We start from the raw sequence: 21,006 nt of genomic DNA on the forward strand, positions 1-21,006 counted from the left end.
AAGATGAATGGACAGCCGTTGAAAGGGTAAAACTTCCTTGCCTTCTAAACAACTAGCATCTTCGTCCACCTAGCCTTCATTGGAGATTGTCTTGGTGACTTTTGCAACTGCTCCAGTCATGTCATTGGTGCCTCTTTAGCGTCCACCCATTTTAAACCTTGTTGGACAAGGGATGGTGACATTTGCGAGTGTCTCTCAGCCCACTTGGGGCAAAACTCTGTAGGCGGCTTCCATGATTGTTTCTCAGCCTTTGCGAAGATCTTGCATCCCGAATGGTCGTGGAGAAAATCCTAATGGTAGTTCTAAAAAGAGGAGAACCATCTCTGATGGAGGTTCTTCTCCTCAATTTAGTACCAGTTCTTTCTTTCACAACAATTTCTCATCTTTGGGTGATGAAGATGACATGTAAGAATTTTTATCATGAATTTTCTTTCATGGAATGTGCAGGGTCTTATAGACCATCCTTGCAAGTACTATGTGCGAAATACCAAATGTTGGTTTGGTTTCCTAGATATTTTGTCTCTGGGAAGTAAAAGTTTCAAGGTTTTTTCTCACTATTTCTTGCCAAGTAATTTGGCCAAACAACGCAGTTTTTTCTTCCCAATATGAAGTCGGTTGAGGTGTTTTGCTTACTCTCCTTTCCCCTCATTTAATTTCTTTAGTTATTTCTCATGGCATAGTGAATTGTTTGGATTTTGTAGTCCTTTAATAATCATTCATTTGGTAGTTAATATTTATGCTCCCAATGATGTTGAAAGATCACAACTATGGTGTTGGATGGCAGACTCTCCACCACTTGCCACATGGCTAGTGTGTGGGGGTACTTCAATATGATTGAGTTGGCTTCTGACAAAGATGGGATTTTACCTTTTTGATGGACAACTAGGAAAGGTAACACTCATACTACATGCGCAATAAATTAGGCATTTTTATCCCAATGCTCATTGTCGCCATCATAGTGGGATTTGGCATACTTGGTCTAATTTTAGAGATGGTTCTAATAGGGTTTTTAAGAGGCTTAATCATGCAATGATATATGCACAATATTTTTTCTCCTTTTCTAAAGATAGGGAATTACATGCCATTCCTCTGCATGATGTGACTTTGTCAAATCACTATCCCATCCTATTTAGTACCACTTGGAAAACAATTCAAAGGCGTCCTTGTAAGATGCAATTTATCCTCATCATTATTGAATCATAATCTCACTATGGCTCACATTTTGTGTGTCTAGAATTTAGAACCTCACCCCATGCCCACATTGGATGGATTCAATGGTGGAATGATGTTTTTTTCCCATACGACAAGATTTCTCTACATCTACCGTAGGCAACTTGCTTTGTACCGCAAGCGGTCCTATGACACACCACCACCAAATATCTATGTGCAACTTTTGAGGCCCTGACCTTGAATCTGTTTGATTCATACCTACAACTTTGGCTTGTAAATCTTTGCTACCTAAAGAAGATTGTTGACAATTAGACAGCTGGGGGTGCTCAAATCAAGGCTTTTCTCCATTGGCTTGGAGTTAGAGACCAAGCTCTAAGAACTCATCATATCTCTATGGAGAATAAAAGAGTTAAGGAAGGCCATTTGGTTTTATCTAAGCTTCTTAATATTCTTCAAGCTTTTGTCCAGGGATATTCAGTTGACAAGGGCCAAGCCTTGAAGGAGTGCACCATTGTGACTCCAAACCAGCTTGTAGTTGAGCAACGTGCTTTTTTGTGACCAAATGCCTACCCTTAGTGACCTCAAGGAAATCATCTTCTCTATGGAAGATGACAAGGTCCCTTTGTGTGATAGCTTTCCCTACGAATTTTATAAAGCTTTATGGGATTTCATTGGGCTAGATCTGCACAAAGTGTACCTTGAAGCCTTTCATTCTAAATCCCTTGGCAATATTATCAACAAAGGAAATATTAAATTCATACCTAAAGTCGAAGATTTGGAAGACATTTGTAACTAGACACCTATTACTTTGTTGAATGTCTCCAACAAGATCATAGCTACAACCTTGTGTCTCAAGATTTGACACCTTTTGTCTTTGATTGTGTGCCCAAAGAAAACTGAATTCATCAAATCCAGATATATTCTTGAAAACATTCTTGTTGTTTGGGAAGGTATGAAATGAGCCTATAGGTCTAAACAACAAACCATTTTTGTCAAAATTGATTTTGCCAAGGCTTATGACTGCATCGAATGACCTTTCATTCTTACAATGCTTTGGGCCCTTGGATTTGGTCGTGTCTTTCTTTAATCAGTGGAAATGCTCTTCGAAGATGCTTTGGCTTGTATCACCATCAATGGAAGGCAATCTAAGGCCTTTTGTCCCTTCTAGTACATCTGCCAGGGATGTCCTCTGGCTTTGGCTTTGTATGTTATGGTTGGTGAAGGTTTTGGGTATTTGCTTGCCAATGTTATCTCCTCTACCCATGTTAGCGGCATTCCTTGCTCGAGTCACCTTCTTAGCTCGTCAATGGCCACTTTTCTGACGAATCCCTTCTCACTCTCCTAGAGAATGAGGAAAATGTCTTGAATGCTCTTTTAGTGTCTTGACACTTTTTTCTTGGTTTCTGGGTCTACAATTTAATGACACAAAAATTTGTGCTACAAGCAGCCATTTCTTCCTGCTCTACCTTGGCCTGCACAATACAATTGGAAATGGATACAACCTGGAGATTTTTTTTCCTTTTGGGCATTCATTTTGCCTTCAAGCTTTGGCTGTTGACCTTTGGAATGTCATGCTTGCAAAGATTTCCAAAAAGTTGTGGTTCAACAAGCCTCTTTCTTTGGCTACTAAGTTCTAGATTTTCCCTAAGGTTTTGGATGCTACCCATCTTTACTACTCATCAAGTTAGGCCCCTTCTAAAGCCTATTTTAGGGTTGGTTCTCATCGTCTCAGGGCTCGGACTGATCACCATATGGATCAGGTTGATCGATTATGCCAGTTATACACTCTAATGGAGGTTGAGACCGAGACTCACTTCATATTTTGTTGTCCTCATTACTATGAGATCAGAGGGAGATTCTATTGCCTTTTCAGAGATTGTTCTTCTCTCTCGATGTTCTTCAGCCATATTGATCAGCGGTGTTTAGCACTTTATCTTCAGGAGGCCACCCATCTTCAAGAGAATACCCTGCAGTCCTTTCATCAGAGATAGACTTCTGATCAGCTCATTACCACCTTTTTATCTCCCTTGTCTCCTCCACGGGGTTTGAAAAGGCCTTTACTACTTCACATTCCAGATCTGTTAGACATTGTACCAGTCTCTACAGGCAGCATCAGTCCTATAGGGGTTCTTCACGACATCTGAAGACTATGGATTGTCCACGAATGTACCTCTCTATTACGGATTTCTTTGTGACAATGAAGGACCCTTAGTCCTTACCTTGTCTTTCTTTCTTCTTGTTGCTTTATCTCTTTTTAGTCACTGTTTGGTGCCTTTGCTTAGCTGGCTCTTTTGTTTGTATGCTCAGTCCCATAAACCGTTTTGGTTTTTCGTGGACATTAATAATTTTATCTTATCTTCTCTTCTCTTCTCTTATCTAAAGCTGGAGAACCCTCTCATAGATTTCCTCTAGGCTGCAGGATCTAACCACCATGGGTTTCACAAAGTTGCTTGGGAGTATTGTTGTCTTCCCAAGGATTCCGAAAACCTTGGTCTTATTTCTACTTAGAAGAAGGGTATCGCTTTATGTTCTAAATGGGTCATTCATGCCCTCACTGGAGATGAAGCCTAGAAACTTATCCTTAGGCATTGTATTTCTTTTGAATTCCTAGTCGATAGGCCTTCTTGGAAAGGGATTGGGTTTCAAACCCTCCTCATCATGCTAGAACCAATACAAATCCAAGGCACTTTTGTTGTTAAAAGCATCTGGAGAACCTAGGAAGACATCACACCATGGCTTCATTAGGCAAGTGATGGTTTCAGGGATGGGTTGTCTATGAATCGGCACAATATTTGGGGGTCTCCTCTCTTTTTTGTGCAAGGAGTTTCTCTAGCTAAAATTCAAGGTGTCAGTACGTTGTGTTTTTTCAAACATGATCTAACCAAAGATCTATTCTCCAAAGTTACTATGAGTCTTAGAACATGGGAAGATATGCAAATCTATTTTCATCTGACTCAACCAAATCGAGAGACTTATGACCTAATGATTTATGATTTGCCTTCTCATATGCTATACAAGTTGGGTATTCAACCAACGAAGCCATAGTTGAAGGACAAGCAATGGTATCTATGTACACCTCTTGTCAATTACAAGACCAAGATGGGATACCTGTGGCTAGTGTCACATTTTCCTATGGTTGATAGTCTCAACCAATGTTGGTACCTCCATTCTTTGCAACAGAATTGGACATACGAGTTTAACACTATTTGGAATGTAATCACTAAACTGAAGATTGAACACTTTTCTTGGTGTGTCTTATTCCATGGATTTCCCTTGGGTCCTTGTCTCGAGAACTTCGGTATTCTTGACCCTCGTCGTCCCTTTTGTGGACAACCTAAGTCTTTCATGCACATCTTTTGGTTATCTCGCAGAGCATAGCATTATTGGCTTTGGATTCATAATTTTGTCAAGTCTTTTAGGTTAAAGCCTTTTTCTTGGCATATGATCTTGTTGGGCAATTCTCCTAGAATTCCCTTCAAGTATACCTAGATTTTGCATGCTTTCAAGATGGAGATTTGATTCACTCTTTGGAAGGTTAGAAATGATGTTCTTTTTGCTTACAACTTTCTAGATATAAATATTTCTATGCATACTAAAGCTTCCACGTGTAATAATGTAATGGTGTTGATTCAAGTACAAGCCAACAAGGTGGCCCTTGAGGTGGCCCACCTATAAGAGTTGCTCAATCATTGGGGCAACATGTCATGCACGACCACCCAAGTTCAACCAAATTTTGATTCCTTTGACCGAACTCTATCTTGTAGTTGTTGTTGGTGTTGCAGTTTCTCTGCTTATCTCTCATGGACGCCTCACTCTCAGGCTCCTCGTTGCTTTGTACCACTATCACCACTTTGCCTCTCCGCAAGGGGGCTCTAATTGGTCCACAAATGCTCCTCTTGCTACTCCTACTACCTCTAGTTAGCCTCCTCTAATCATGACTTGGAATGGTCATTCCCCTGCTTGGACTTGGTAATTTTGCCTTCCTGTGTGGAGAGAGAAGAAGAAAAAGAAAAATATTTTGTTGAAGACAAGTGAGCTCCTCCTAAGCCACACACCAACCCTACTAATGTATGGAGTTCTGATGACCGCCATGATCCACCTCCCTCAATTGGCACTACATTAGCCGCCTAAGGGTAGTTTATATATTAAATTGATGAATAGTCTTTAGCTTTCCTACTTTTTCTGTGTGAACTGTCACAACAAACCTGCATATTGAACTTGAACCATTGAACTGCTTGGTTCAAGGTTTAATGTTCATTGATTCCTCCTTGTATGTCATGATCGCCCGTGGACCTTGGCGCTCTTCAATGAAGTTGAACATTGTATTATGTCTTACTAGTTCGAGTTCAAGGTTCAATAAGATAAATCTTAGTCAAGTTGGTTATGAGTGAGCCCTGTCGAGTGCCATGTTCCAATATCATTGGCAAATAGAACTTGAACTCCAAACCAATTTGTTAGAGTTATCAGACTTTGACTATGAGAGAAAATATTAATATCTGGTACAAATATCATTTGTCAAATTCCTATTAGTGATATTCTCGTACCGCTATAGGTAATATCACTGTGAGAGGATAGTTTAATATTGAATTGCTATAGTTTAAAAAATAATAAATAGCTGGCTATGAAAGTTCGAGAATCATTATTTGACCAGAGATTAATTTGGCATTAAGGTAAACATTGCAAGATATGAAAGGGAGAGGAGTGTTGCACTTTATAACCTTTGAAGACTGTAGTAAGTTTTGTGTTCGATGGTTCTAAATGCAGAGCGCCAAGGAGTATTAATACAGAAGAGGGGTGTCAAGACCTTGATGGGGAGTGACTCGATCGTGGAGTCATGACCTAACAAAACACAAGCATATAACAATAATCACCAAACAAGACAAAGACTTAGCTGATAATGATTTTGTCGAGCAATCATTAGTCAATTAGTAATATTTATTAGATTATAGTATATAAACACACACTTTATTATATCATATATCAACAATAATACTATAATATGAAAACATCAAGACTATATTACACAAATATAATTATCTCTCAATAATAGTTTTCACCTGATTGAACTATCAATTCAACACTCTCTCAGTTTTAGAAGGGTAAACACATAAAATAGAACATCTTAGGTAATATTTAGAAAAACACACATCAAGGAAATATTTGATTGGAAGACTTCCACTATATAATACCATATGGGCATTAGCCTATCAGAATGCCAACACATAACATTCACCAAATACACTTTTGATATTATATTGAAATAACATGAGTATTGGCCTATGAGAACATCAATCAAATGATATTCACCAAGTACTCAGAGTAACAGCCAATTTAATTACATCTAACACTTTGTTGTTGATTTACAAGATAAAGCCTTTCATGATAACATTTAGAAAATGTATATCATGATTTAAGTTATTGTAAAATCATCACCTTTCAATAACTTCTACTAGTGATAATTGTTTGGGAGTATTCACTTCCTCATGATGTACACTAGAGGCAAGCCCATACACACATGAAGTCACCACAAATAATATCATGTGATGTTGTCATGACATCCACCATGGATCATATCAGAGAAAAAGGTTTTCACCTCAAACTTATCTCTCATAGAGAATAATGTATCATGAGGGATTTCACTTGAAACTTCTTCATGATGAAGAAACGTTAATCTTTTGACCTCCTTGTCAAGGTTATTTACAATAAGGTGTCAAGACTCCCTCTCACACTCAAACATATCCTCTATCCTCTCTCTCTCCTTGTCCAAAGTTGCCTCTAATGAATTGTCATGCTCTGTAGTTCAACAAGTATTCATTTCTCTAGGAATGTTTTTTTTTTAGATTAGGGTAAAAATAGGTTTTGAAGAGGCCCCGAAACCCTTTACATAAAAGAAAAGGATAAACCATGAAGCACTACTAGGTTTTACTAGGACCTGAAACCAATTAAAAAACCAAAACCAGGTTTTACAGGAACCTGAAACCAAAAGATAAGACCAGAAAAAGCAACTAGAGTTTACAAGGACCTAGAACCTAGAGACTAAACAAACTAGCCAGCAACCAGCACACCAGTACCACAACTAGCACACCTGCTCAACAACCAGCACCTCACCGAAGCCACTGACAACAAGGGAACTTATGATTTTCCTTTTCATTTAGTACCTTCCTTGCACAATCGGAGGTTCATATCTAAAGGGGGAGCATATGGCTTAGTTTTCTTTCTTTCTACCGCAATCCAACCGTCCTCCACCTTCGCAGCCTCAGCAACCCAAACTCCAGAAGAAACGGAACGATGGAACCCAAGGGAAGCAAAAGCCACAACAATCTCCCTAGGAGAGCCAGAAGATGACTAGCCCCCAGAAAGAGCATCTGATACAGGGGTAGGAGCTAGAGTGGGAATAGGGTCCAAACTTGAACTCTAACCAACTTCCTCTACCACAGGCATCAAATGATCGCTAGAAGCATCATCAGAGGGAGAATCACCCATAGGATCCAAGGGCGCAACCGAAGATTTATGCACCATATAGTGCTTAGAAGAGGCCCCTGACCACCAAGAACATGGTCGCCTTTATTTGGACTTCTTAGCACCACAATGATCAGCAATATGACCTGTCATGTGACATTTTCTACAATGAAAAGGGATACCTTCAAAATCCAACATTTGAGTCCAGAAACCACTCGCAGAATCCAAGCAAATCTCCTTAGGAAGGTCCTTAGAAACATCCAACTCCACAAGAATTCGTGCACATGTCGAATGGAAAATATTGGAAGTGTCAAAATCCACATATAAAAAATCATCAATAGCATTCCCAACAGTTTCAAAAATAGAATCTTGCCATAGATGCATCGGGAGATTCGAAAGCCAGACCCAGATAGGGAACTTGTTAAAGGATTCAATAAGTGGATTAAAATCCATATGCCACAGTTTAGCCATAAGTGGATATCTGCCCTGCCATGAAAAATTGTTATCACACATAGTAGTCTTCCTATCTTTAACACTTTCAAACTTAGCTATAAAGAATCCTTTTGCATTCAGAAAGATGTGGACATTATTGTCTATAATTGGTTCCCAATGCCTGGAGATCCAGGTGTGAAGATCAGCTAGAGAGGGCCAAAAAACCCGAAAGCGAAAAATAGCAACAAAAGAGGAGAGCTCTTCTATCGTATGGAAGATATCTTCAATTGTTTCTGGGCTAAAGAAACCCTAATAGGATTTGAGACACTTACAGGGGACACATCACAGCAAGAAGGCCCAAAAGAACTGACATAAGGGATAGCACCATGCAATCCAGCTTCAAAGGCAGCGACATTTCCAAAAGTCCTTCCCCCCGAACCAGGACGAGCACACCCAATGAAGAGGGAACAGAAGGAGAAGAATGGGCACCAAAAGCGGGCGAGCAAACCCTAGCCCCTGCCAGAAACAAACACTGCAAATGAGGAGTCAATAGCAACAATGGACGAAGCTCTCCCACCACCGCCAACAAACTTACATGCAACCCCATTAGCCACAGGACAAGAGGCGGGAGCAACAAATTCAAACGCAGGAGCAGCAGGAGTAGAAGGAGCAAGAGACATCGGGCGTATTCTCCTAATGCAGAATTACTTTTTATTTCTCTAGAAATGTTATAGTCTAGAGATTCTTGGTTCACATGGAACTTCATCCCGTGAATCATAATCCTTCTAAGTGCCATAATTTTCTAATTAGTACAGAAACCATCATCTCAACACAATCTACTCGTTAACCAATATGACCAAGATTCTTGAAAGTCAAACAAAACATATCCTTTTAACTTTTCTCTCTTTGTCCAAGATTGCCTCTAATGAAATGTAAGACTCCCTTTTGATATAAAAGGATACTCATAATCTCAATCATCAAAGATATTTGCTTCAAGAGTTGCACTTTATCTAGCAAGAACACCCTTGCACATCCTTTATAAGGATTGTTTAAAAGGGAAAATAACTGTGTTTATTATTCACTCCACACAATGTAAAATTCTCACTCTTATATCATCAAATAATTTGTCATCACATCACTCGTTGCAAAACTTCTTTATGTTATTTTTCTTCATTGCAAAGAATCATCTTATCCCATTATTTAGGTGTATCTTTTAACCATCATCCAATAAATTTGATACAAATCCCAATGCAAGAACTTCAAAATGTTGTCTGGTGCTTGTTTACTCTTGTGTTTTACTCAAGTACAAATGTGCCTATGGAGAACTCCATTTGGGGGTGTCCAAGTTAGAATCATTCCTATGAAGATCATTCAACAAAAAATTCTCAATGCAGCAAAAAGAAAACTATCCCATACCATCTCACAATTTTATGTATTGGATGCAATCTCCCTCTTTTGAGTAACTCTCAACACTGCTTACCAAGATTAATTACTTAGCCCCTTAGAAATATCTATGCTAAGAGAGCTCAATACACATCAGTCTAAGAGTGTTACTCAATCACAATATAAATCTTTGGCCTCCCGACCACCCCTCCCTAAGATAGGAAGTGGTGGCGGCAAAGCAAGATTTAGTACGTGTGAAGGTAAATTCCCTCATTAAAAGATTATGACACCATGTCAAACTACTTCTCTTATCATTCAACGAGCATGTTGCCCAAACTTGAGCTTCATAAATCCTATCTAGTAAAGTTACTATGAATGTATAAACGAGGTAAGCCCATTATGTCTTCTTGGAGTTAAAAGGAAGTAGAGAACAACTGTGTGCATTAAAAGATTTCCATGGATTCGAAAACGGTGAGTCTAAATTTCTTACCCAAATCCTCTCTTTATATTTCTCTTTCAATAATTCAAAAAACGTCTAGTTTCCTAGTTTCTTTTATGTATCCTCTTTAGTGACACAAAATAAAAACCTACAATTCCCATGGCTACCTCGAGTCCCAAATTGTCTAAAGAATAGTAACATGTACCCATGAAGACATGAGTTTCATACTAGAATTACGAGATTTCACACTAGTTAATGAGGAAATTGACAAGGTAGTATCTAGATTCTAGAAAACTCAACCCGAGTCTATAGCTTAAAAGGTGTCCACAAGTGAGTTAGTTCAAGCTAGTGGATTTCCTGAAGTTGTGCTTTGCCCTAAACATGTAAGCATAAATATGATGCCACTAACAGATGTATCAAGACTCATCGTGTTAAGGTCATGGCGTATGTTAATCATGTCAATATCATGCGAGCCTTGAGAATTCCGCCTAAAGAGGTGTATGAGGATTGGACAATAAGCCTATCATATTCCCAATTCACTGCAAACCCTAAAGAATTCAACAATGTCATTGCTAAGAATTGGGCACTAAAGCCAGAAAAGAGTGGTTCTCATTTACTACAAGCTTTAACCAAAGGGCAAAATATTCCAAAAATCAGAAATATTGTCACTTTGTTGAACAAGATAAAAGGGAATCATCATACTTTCATGTGGGAAACTTAATGTATTTCTCTATTCAAACTATCCTAGATGAGGGTAAGTACATTAACTAGACAGAGATTATTTTAGACATGCTTCATGAGGAGCTCTCACAAGTATCTGGAACTGCTAGCTTTTACATATCATCTTACCTATTTTACATTTTTAGCGTGTTGCAAAGAGTGGGAGGGCTTGCCCCACCAAATTTAGGCTGATAACATGACTATCTTCAACTATTACCCTTTGATACAAAACAAGTTAGACCCTAACGACTTCTGAAGGGTACAAGACACATTATTGGCTAGGCTAGTATTTGAACTACAAGGGAAGGAGAATAGATGATTGTGTCATTTAGTTGATTACAATTTATAGCAGTTTCCTTAAGCAATTCCCTAAATTCACATATTTAAGGTTGAGGGATTCTAGGGGAAACTATTGAAGTTATCCAAGGTACTATTTAGACGTGTTAATTGAGAGCATTCAAGATGCTTTCGAATTGGATTTTGAATTGAAAACTATGAACTTGGAGCCTGGAGCCATATTGAACTCGGCCTAATTTTGATAGTAAAGGTTTTGTCAAGTTTCATTATGAACCAAAGCCCCTCGTTCACCTCATTAACTACAAGTCGAGGATTTTTGGGCAAATTGTGAAGATGACTTTGAAGTCAGAAGAAGATGGTGATCCAAATTCACATTGAAGCAAATTACAAAGTACAAACTACCCATGCAAATATTTAGTATTGAAGAGGCAGAGGACAAAGAAATATTACATCCAAAGTTTGTAGAAAGGTTGAAGCCTTTCCTATACACAAACTAGATTAGAACAAGCGAGAGGAAGATGACCTTCATGCAAGAACTCTACTCAACTAATTCTAGTTCAACATAGCCTCCTTTAAATACTAATGAAATTGTACCATGTCCCTTTGCAGATAATCAAGAACCTAAGCCCGAAGCTAAACTTTATGTGCAGAAATCAATTCAAAATCGAATTCTACCTTCACCTAGGATTACTTGTTCACAAAGCCAAATGAAAAACATGCAAGAAATTGTCATGGTGGACTTGAATGGCAAGTAAAGTGAAAGTGAACCAATAGTTGAATCTATCAGAAGAAGTCACATGTAAGTCGTGGATTAGGGGAACAAACAAACTACTAATGGCACTGTCACTCTCAAACCCCTTAGGGGTTCGACACCTCAGACCAAAGTTGCACTAATTGGTTCGACCTATTGGTCAGCAAAAAGGAGTATAGTGCTTGTGCCAATTGTAGTATGTAAACTAACTAATGACAAGAGCCAACATGAAATCTTGCCACAAAATTATACAGTAGAAAGAACTAATCTTAGGCTCGCAACCAAGGCAACAGAGATGAAAATTTGCAAGGCCAACAAGAAGATTTCAAACATTACTTGGAAAGATTAGAGGGATTTAAAGCAACCCATGTGATTGATGCTTAGTATATTCATGCCCTTCAAAATCCTAATGTATTAGCCTTATCGCATCCTGTTTTTGTAATAGACATCACATCCCATGCCAATCAAAAAAAAAATAAGACCAAATGTGTCGCTCAAAAAAAAAAAAAAGACTAGATGAATAAAGCTAGATAAGCTACTAAGGTATTCAATGATTGGGAAGACTCAATGTTGGCCAATGGAGAGAACCATGTTTCTAATTTCATTTAAACATAGGCAAAGGCAGACAAGATAATTGATGAACTAGAATATTAACTCAATGCGTGGAAGGTACAAAAGGTCAAATGAAATGAATATGTCATTTGAATTAGTGAAGTCTAAGGCTAATCTAAGGCTACTATATAGCTAAATTCTTGATTGAAAATCAATGTTGGTAGTTGATGTGAATTCCTATTTGAGACATGGAAATGGAGGAATATAATCATTGAATAAGGCTTGGATGAAACATTAGAGCTCTCAAAAGAAATGAAGTGCCTCAAGCAAAGCTTAAATAATGCTATCAAATACATTAATGTTACAATTATGGATAATGAGCCTCTGACTAAAAGACTAACCAAAGAAATATTGTTATCCTTTCAAGATAGGATGAAAATTATGAAAAAGTCAAAGATACACGTGTGAAAATCACTCAACTAACTCCATGTAGATCATCTATAGAGACCACCTAGGGCACATGAAAGGAAAATGGATCAGTTTCGCAAGGTGTATATATGGAAGCTAAAGTTAGAACACCTATGAGCTCTAGCTAATAGACTAACCAAATAAATATTGACATCCTTTCAAGATATAGAAATTTTGGTTAGATGGTTTATAAACTTATACTTAAGCTCATAGTGGTTTAACAACTATGGAGGAGCTAGTTATCAAAATTAAATTTTGATGACTATGTGGCTATTTTAATAGGTTTCATGACATTGAGAGGGTCAAAGTTTTGTTTGGAAAAAAAAAAATCTTTATATTTTAATACAATGGTGTTTCAATAGATCTTTAAAATGCTATGATTTTAACAATGGAACTTTTTTAAATGCATACTATTTGGTTTTTTAATGGAATTTAATGATATGTGAAGTTGGCTTATTTTTGTTCTTTATTGGTCCTCAAAAAGATGGATTACAAGATAACATTAAAGATAAGGTTCAATGTTACATTTCTACGAAAATAAAACTTGAACAACAAAGATACTAAAATTGCTTGCTTACTCTTGAGGAGTTTAATGTTGCTCTAAGAAATATGACTGACTCAAAAAGTTCAAGAATGGAAAGTTTGCTGTAAAATCAATTATCGTTCACTAGGCAAGACCTTTTTGAAGTGTAAAAAAAATTGTAGAGCATGGCTTCCTTAGTTCCTCTTTAAACACATTCAAGGCACAAAGTCCAAGAGATTGTAAAGCAAATGGTTTTACTGGTCAAGATTGTGTCATCATCAAACTAGATTTTGATGAAGTATTCAATAAGATTAGTTTGAAAATTGCTCAAGCGAATAGCTCAAATTCATTTCCCAAGTCAAATTCATTCCACAAACCTTTCATTATACACAATCAATAAGACAAAAGGTTGCCCCTTAAAAGTTCAGTGTTCCTTCACCCTATGTCCTCGCCATTGATGCAATTGGCTGCATTTATCAAACACCCTTACAATTTTGTTGAGTTATTTTGGAGTATTACAAGTTCCTCGACTAATGAGCCACCACTTTGGATGCCATCTCAACATAAATATAACAATCATCGAGTTATTTCAAGATGCCTTGGCTTCATCAACTCAATTAATTAGAGGACTATTTTGGGGAAAATGGAAAAAGGAAAAGAACAACCACCATGTTCATCATGGATGTTTTGTTTTGAGTCAACAAGCAAACAAGGTTTTAGGAGTGACTGACCCTCTACACATCATCAATGTCAATAATAAGACATTTAATTGCTCAATTTTTGAGCTTGCTTAGGACAAAATCTTAAACATGGGTCGAGTCTTCTACAAGCAAAACCTCGACTCTCAAGTCTCTAACTCACAATTGCATGGTAAATTCTTGCTCGAAAATGTTATCAATCTAAGAAAGGGAATTCCAACATTCAGGAGCTTTCCATGTCATTTGGGAATTTTCTATCTAAAAAAGATGGCATTTGGGAGTTTTCCATGTCAATATAAGTAATGGACTTTCAGCGAAAACAAGAAATCAAGATTTCCAATGTTTGAATCGATATTCACAAACTCCAATATGTTGCTATTTCACTTAAAATCATTATTCACTTAAAGGTTGCTGTTGGAGGACACCTTTCTCTATCTACTCATTCGACCGAGTAATGCTCAAAAAATCACACATGCCTTTTGGATATGTAATCATGCTCAACAAGTTTAGCAAGCCAATATTCCAGCATGCCTTTGGGTCCTGCAATCATGCTTAAAAAAAATTGGCAAGCAAATAATTAACAAAAAAACGGGGTATCAGAATTGTTTCATCCATGCATTTTATTATATAACTAAGATAGATAGATGCAAAGCTTTTGCTAATGCCTACCTTCCAAGAGAGTGCTTGTGTAGCATTTTGCAATTGTCCTCTGTTGACAAACAAGCTTAAAACAAAGCCTCCATCCCTGCTGGTCGCCATTGCTAAGTTCCTAATGTAGCCCTTATCAAAAGTATTTAACATCCTTGGAGAAAAGTAAAGCGTATCCAAACTGATTAAGTTGATTTGTAAACTTACTAGATTCTTGGCATGACTCAATGTAAATTAGTGAGTCTGGCGTAGATTAAGTCTGGCATGGCTTTTTCTAAATTCAATTTAAAATTATATTAGTAATTTCAAAGACTTGGAACTTCTAAATGAAATGGTGCATATACTCAAAATTGGAAATGAAAGTACAAGTTTTCTTGAAAAGCCAGGGCATTGAGTCTGGCGTAGATTACTAAGTCTGGAATGGCTTTTTCTAAATTGAATTTAAAATTATATTAGTAATTTCAAAGACTTGGAACTTCTGGATGAAATGGTGCATATAGTCAAAATTGGAAATGAAAGTACCAAGTTTTTTTGAAAAGCCAGGGCATAACAAGCCAAATATGAACAAATGTATAAACCATAAAATTTTGTCTCGTGAGTCTTATGCACAAAGAAGAGATGCAGTGTTAGGTGAGATATGATTGCAAGACTCGGCAATCAAGGATACAATTTGATGTTGAAAACCATGACCAAGAGAAACTTTAGAGAGATAAAAGAGATTTTTAAATATGAAACAAAACTGCGAAGACAAAATTATGTAAAGAGGGATAGTGGTGGAGGCATGGAGAATCCAGTCAGAGCGAGGCTAAGACAAAATTATCTATCAAGGGAAGATATTGTAAATGAATATGGTGTGTACAGTGAAAACGTCATGAAGGAGACACCATCGTATTTGACAATATAGCACTGAAATCTTAGTTCGGTAGAGCACTTGCCAAGTCAACATGAGTAGTGAACTGAAATTTTGAAATCAAACTTTAATAAATGTAAGAGAGAGGCGCTATCTTCCACAACAGTGCATAAAAGCATTTTAAATACAAAAAAGAACCTGCTATATTAACTCTACCTATACCAAATTAGGTGCAACTCAAAACTTCCACATAATTTCTGCCCTTTATCTTATGAAGTTTTAAATAGAGAACCTTCTGCCCTCCCACCTTGGTTAGTTTGAAATAGAGAACATGCCAAGTTAAGTTGCTGTATAAAATTGGGGGCAGTTTAAAATTTCCAAACCAAGAGAAACTATCGAGGGATTAGAGAAATTTCTAGATATGAAACAATACTGCTAAGACAAAATTATCTATAGAGGGATAGTGGTAGAGGCATAGAGAATCCAGTCTCTATGCCTGGCGGAGGCTTAGAGAATCCACTCAAAAGAGCCTAAGTCAAAATTATCTGTCGGAGGTGCTATCTTCCATAACAGTGGAAGAAAACATTTTAAATAAAATAAAGAACCAGATATATTAACTTCATGTATCAAATTAGGAGTAATTCGAACCTCCTACATCATTTCTGCCCTCTACTTTATGAAGTTTTAAAAATAGAACCTTCTGCCCTCGCTCATTGGTCAGTCTGAAATAGAGAACATGCCAAGTTGGGTATAAAATTGGGGGCAGTCTGAATTTTCCAATTTACAAATGACCAGTGTTTCTCAAAACTTGGTACTGGAAACAGATGGTTATCTGAGATATAACATCGCCTTTAGAGAAGGAAACAATTTACACAGATTTCAAAATTTCCTAGATAGAAAGAGCCCATGAAGGATCCAAACAATTTCCCCTGAAATATAAAAATCAAACAACTGAACACCCAACAATCTCAAGGAAGAAGACAAAACCTCTAGGCGGTTCATCAAATAATTGACAGACCCATTAACAAAGTAGAAGACAGACCTCTAGAGAGTTCATCAAATATTGCTTTCATAATAAATATAATGTACCAGAAAAAACCAGCTTTAAAATGGACAAATCACTCCGCACCAGACACTAACACTATGGTGCAGGAGCATCCTGACCATCTCCATGGAATTTTGGATCATAGTTAGTATGTTTTGAGTCATGTTAGGTTAGCAAATTAGTTATTTCAATTTCATACAAGTATGTGTTCAATTAAGATCATGTAGACCAAGGTTATGTTTCAGTCAAAGTTAGTCAAAGTGAGTGAAAGACCCTAAAAGCAGAAAATGCCATGCAAGGCCATAGGATTAAAATATTCATTTGGACCTATTTAAAGTGCCAAGTAGGCATGTAGGAGCATAATGCAGAAATGCAGAAATGCAGAAAAATGTGTAATTGTTCCTATGTTGTCAGAAATGTTGCAAACAACATTTTGCAACAAGACAGTTTTTAGAGGATGAAAAGTCAACCATCTTTGCCGAGCTCTTTAGGGATGTGAAAGGTCATGCTATTACATAAGCAATGCAATCTCATGTAGAGCATAGAGAATGATATGTGGAGTGAAGGGTATGGTGTGTGGTTTTGTATAATAAAAATCCTCTCTTTTTTTGTGACTGGTGTACTGGTATTTGATTGCAGTCCTGTCATCTTCTTCCTTACCTCTTGGATGTAATAATGATTCATAAGCTTCCTATATAATGGAATGAAGTCTAGAACTATTGCTGATGCTAAACATGTGCCCAACATCATTGAGTTATTTACCAATGATCTCATTACTCATTATTTTAAACAGTACATTCTGTACACTTTCAGAATGCAGCACCACATTGATTGTAGGTTTTCATGATATGGAGTTAGGGAAGATGTGAATGTTTTCTTTGTTGTTTCAGATTGCCATCTTGTAGGTTTAATGATAACCCTGTTCTTTATAATGGAGTTGGCCGATAATCTACAAGGCACCTGCTGTTGCATGGAAAACACAATGAATCAGCACTCAAGAAACGTGACAGAGGCTTGTGCATAAGCCGTATGGTGTTTGTAGGGTTGCAGTCATTCATGGGATGCTGAAGAATCCATTGGAAGAGTGGGCAGTCAAGATAATTGGGGTTTGAAGTAGTTTCCTAAAATAGCAATAAAACCCTCATTAAGGCTAGGGTTTGAAGGTTTGGTCATCTCCACAGCGGCTAGATGCTCAAAAGTCAGAAGTTTGAAAGCTCTTGATAAGGTAAATATGTGAATCCTTCTTTAGTTTCAGTGGTTGGTTTGAAAGATTTTGATTTCTTGTATAAAACTCCGAGATAGGGCTACAAGGAAGAGCCCTCGTTAGGTCAGTTTGATAGGATTGGTGTTTGGAGCCCACTAAGGTGTATGTAACCTTATGACTGTTTGAAACCACATTGTTTGTGATTAGTTAAGCCCTTGGAAGCATTTGGGTGGAGTCTGAAAAAGATCTTGGAGGGTGTGAGTGTAGGTGTGTTGTGGTGAGAGGGATAAGTTGTTGGTATTTGTGAAGACATAGGTAGCAATACTTGGAAGAGGCGAGTGTGGCGTGAGGAAAAGGCCAATCCCCTGGTCTCTAGCCTTGGAGAGTCCTGAGGGAATGTTTGGTAAGGCTTGGAAGAAGCCTAGTTTGTTAGCTTGTAAGAGAGAACATGTAGAACACCTGCCTACTTGCATCATACTAAACTAACTCGGATTCAAAAAATTCTGGGTGATTCCTACACAGAATTTCTTGCCACTATTAAAACTTTTCGAAGTAATTCAATCGATAAAGGTTTTTCAAATTAGTAAACACCACCCCAACATAGTTCAATTAACACAAACCATCCTCGTCACACTAGTTCATCTTTCATTTCATTTTTCCCTAATGCTAGAGCAGAGAAGAATAAACCCCATTCCTCTCTGAACGAAGACTGAGAATGTAAAAATTTTAAAACTCATGTTTTAGGAAAATTGTGGAGTAGCCATGAATTTTATGTTCCATATCATTTGTTGACAGGTCGCTAAATTTTTCCCAGCTGGTGGGACCATTTCCAGCCCTTTTTCACTCCACAAACCAAACAGCCTTAAAAGAGGGACTCTGTATTTTGAAGGAAACAATTCTAATTTAGCAAAATAAATTATAATAGATATTAAAATCCCAACGACATCACTAGTTTTCTCTATTTTTAGAGCTTAAATATTTAAGCTGATTTGAATGAGAAATTTATGGGACTTAAATTTAGGAGCTTAAATATTTCAGCTAATTTGCATGAAACTTTCGAATTTATATATATTACTAAAAATCTCCACCAGGTGAAATTTTTCGTTAAAACATACCCTCCATAAGACCCCGCTCTAGATCAGATCATTTCAACATTGAACTCACAGAACTCCTACAAACTAATGTAGGACCGTTAAAACACGCCGTCCAAAGACACCGCTGCAGTTAAGATGATTTCTGTATGCTACTCACAGATATCCTACAAGCTAGTGTCTTGACCGATATATTTAGGATTTATGATATTAACATTCTAGTATTGCAAACTTATCAAATCAAAGCTACTACAGTCATCTTAGAAATGCTACAATCTAAATTATAACATGCATACGCATGGCTTCAGTGTGTGTAACATAAATATCTCTGATCATTTCAAAAACGATCTCATCGAAATCCGCTAAGATAAATATTTTCATCATTAGCCATGACCATTGCAAAATAGACTTACTAAAGCTACGAGTTTATTGCTGCAAATAAGGCTTACTGCAAATAGTTTCTATTTGAGAAAAGAAAAAAGAAACGCATATAACAAATCGAAAATCAAATCAGGACAAACAATGAAGACTATAAAAAATCAATATTGATGCATCAGAGAGATTCCCATCGAATAAATCAACACTCTTCTTTGAAGTTCTGATGTCCCTATTCTTTTCATCATCATTTGCATCCAATCATAGATAATGTAATGCTCCTAGCATCCGCACTACTGCACGTCTCTTAACATATTTTCCTAGAAAACGCCTCTACTACCAGCCTCCTATCATTTGCAAAATAAAGGATCTAGCACACAATCCGAATGTAAAACTGATTTAAACTAAACACCCAACTATAAAAAAAAATCCAAACAAGGAAAAGCATCTGTGATGCATTTCACTGGATATCTAACCACAGGCCAATATTTAAAGCAAACTGAAAAATTTAAGTTGACACTAACCCAGTTCATCTTTTGAAACATAGACAGGGCATTCAATATTAAAAAAACGAAAGTAAATGACACCGGAACAAGACGAGAACCGAATCTTGTTCGTTAAATTTTAGGCGTTCAAGACAAACGACGCTAGAAACCCTGAAAATCTTCTAAAAAACGCTCAGTGGAAGAAGAAGTCGTTTTTAGAGAAGCTCACGGCAGGAAATCCCACCACTGCCCACACCCAAAAAGGGTTTAACCTCATCACAGCGTTTTCAACTAAAAAAGATAATAATATAAAAGATTGAAGGGGACAGTAAAATGTTCGTACATAGCAGGTGGCTTCAGTGTGTGTAACAATTACAACATCAGTAGTCTCAGAGAAATCCGCTAAGATTATCTATCATCATCAGCCTCACAAAACCCTGATAAAGCTATATGAGAACATAAGAAACCAACAAAATTAAAAAACAAGAGCAAAATCAGAACTTTCGCATACCCAAATCCATCAGAGGACATCATAATTGCTCATGCTGCGCGATGAGACTCTGGTATTTTGGAAAGAGGTGCGATTTGTATAAGTACCGTTTGCTAACCTAGTTAGGGTTTAAGAGTTTCAAGGTTTCTTGGTTAGGGTTCAGGGATGTTAGGGTTTGCATCGTGCTACCCATTTCTCGGAGAGTTTTCTCTCATCTACCATACAACTTGCCGTTTTTCTTTTTAACAGTTAAATAGATGTAAAATGTTATAATAATTATCACTTCGAGCATAAGAAGGTGAAGGGTAATGTCTAGAAAATATTTATATGTTCTTAGTTTCAAAAGTATAGTATTCATTGAATATTTGTTTTTGCTTAAAACCAATCAAATCAAATAATTTCTATAATTATTTGTACATGTATAGTGTTTTTAATTTATTAATTTTAAATATAATTAATTATAAGTCTTTTTTTAATTCTTATTGGCTAGTACAATGAACACTAGTCAATGCAACAATTTATACTATAATAAAGCGAAATATTTATCTTCAACTTTAAGGTTTTGTATGAGCTTATTGGCAGGTAGATGTAATCAATACAATATTCCCTAAACATCTAATTTTCCCCCCAAAAAAAAGTCCTCATTCCCTTCCAACACATTCTAAAACATTCATAATCAAACTTTTAGACCAAGGAAACATTGTTTTTATTTGCATATTTCATATATTTTGGACCAATAATCTAACACCAAGCACTCTCCGGTGAGTATTTTTTTTGTAAAATACCAATGGGTTGATCTCATTGCCAAATAGATCATTGGTGAATACCAATTTATATTTTGCTTATTGTTGAAGAGGCAAAAATGCATAGAAAGTAAAGCACGATTGTCTATTTGAATTTATTGGGTTATTGAAGCCAAAGAAAAC

The 21,006-nt window shown here is 36.9% G+C and overlaps 1 long non-coding RNA gene and 4 other non-coding genes across 5 annotated transcripts; all 5 read right to left on the reverse strand.

Annotated features, from left to right (window-relative positions):
• Positions 1-13,530: 13,530 nt before the first annotated feature.
• LOC149528099 (uncharacterized) lies at positions 13,531-20,315 on the reverse strand. The gene is made up of 2 exons (XR_016358594.1): positions 20,102-20,315; positions 13,531-20,027 (listed from the first exon to the last, which is right to left on the reverse strand). It is a non-coding gene; the product is annotated as an uncharacterized LOC149528099 (long non-coding RNA).
• Positions 19,030-19,120, reverse strand: LOC149528100 (small nucleolar RNA R11/Z151). The gene has a single exon (XR_016359426.1). It is a non-coding gene; the product is annotated as a small nucleolar RNA R11/Z151 (small nucleolar RNA).
• Positions 19,278-19,363, reverse strand: LOC149528101 (small nucleolar RNA R44/J54/Z268 family). The gene has a single exon (XR_016359429.1). It is a non-coding gene; the product is annotated as a small nucleolar RNA R44/J54/Z268 family (small nucleolar RNA).
• On the reverse strand, positions 19,779-19,876 carry LOC149528102 (small nucleolar RNA Z152/R70/R12). The gene has a single exon (XR_016359413.1). It is a non-coding gene; the product is annotated as a small nucleolar RNA Z152/R70/R12 (small nucleolar RNA).
• Positions 19,942-20,018, reverse strand: LOC149528103 (small nucleolar RNA R11/Z151). The gene has a single exon (XR_016359427.1). It is a non-coding gene; the product is annotated as a small nucleolar RNA R11/Z151 (small nucleolar RNA).
• Positions 20,316-21,006: the final 691 nt, after the last annotated feature.

Source organism: Cupressus sempervirens, chromosome 11 (assembly GCF_028749045.1).
Source record: "Cupressus sempervirens isolate cs-2001-9-10 chromosome 11, ASM2874904v1, whole genome shotgun sequence".
Taxonomy (NCBI): domain Eukaryota; kingdom Viridiplantae; phylum Streptophyta; class Pinopsida; order Cupressales; family Cupressaceae; genus Cupressus; species Cupressus sempervirens.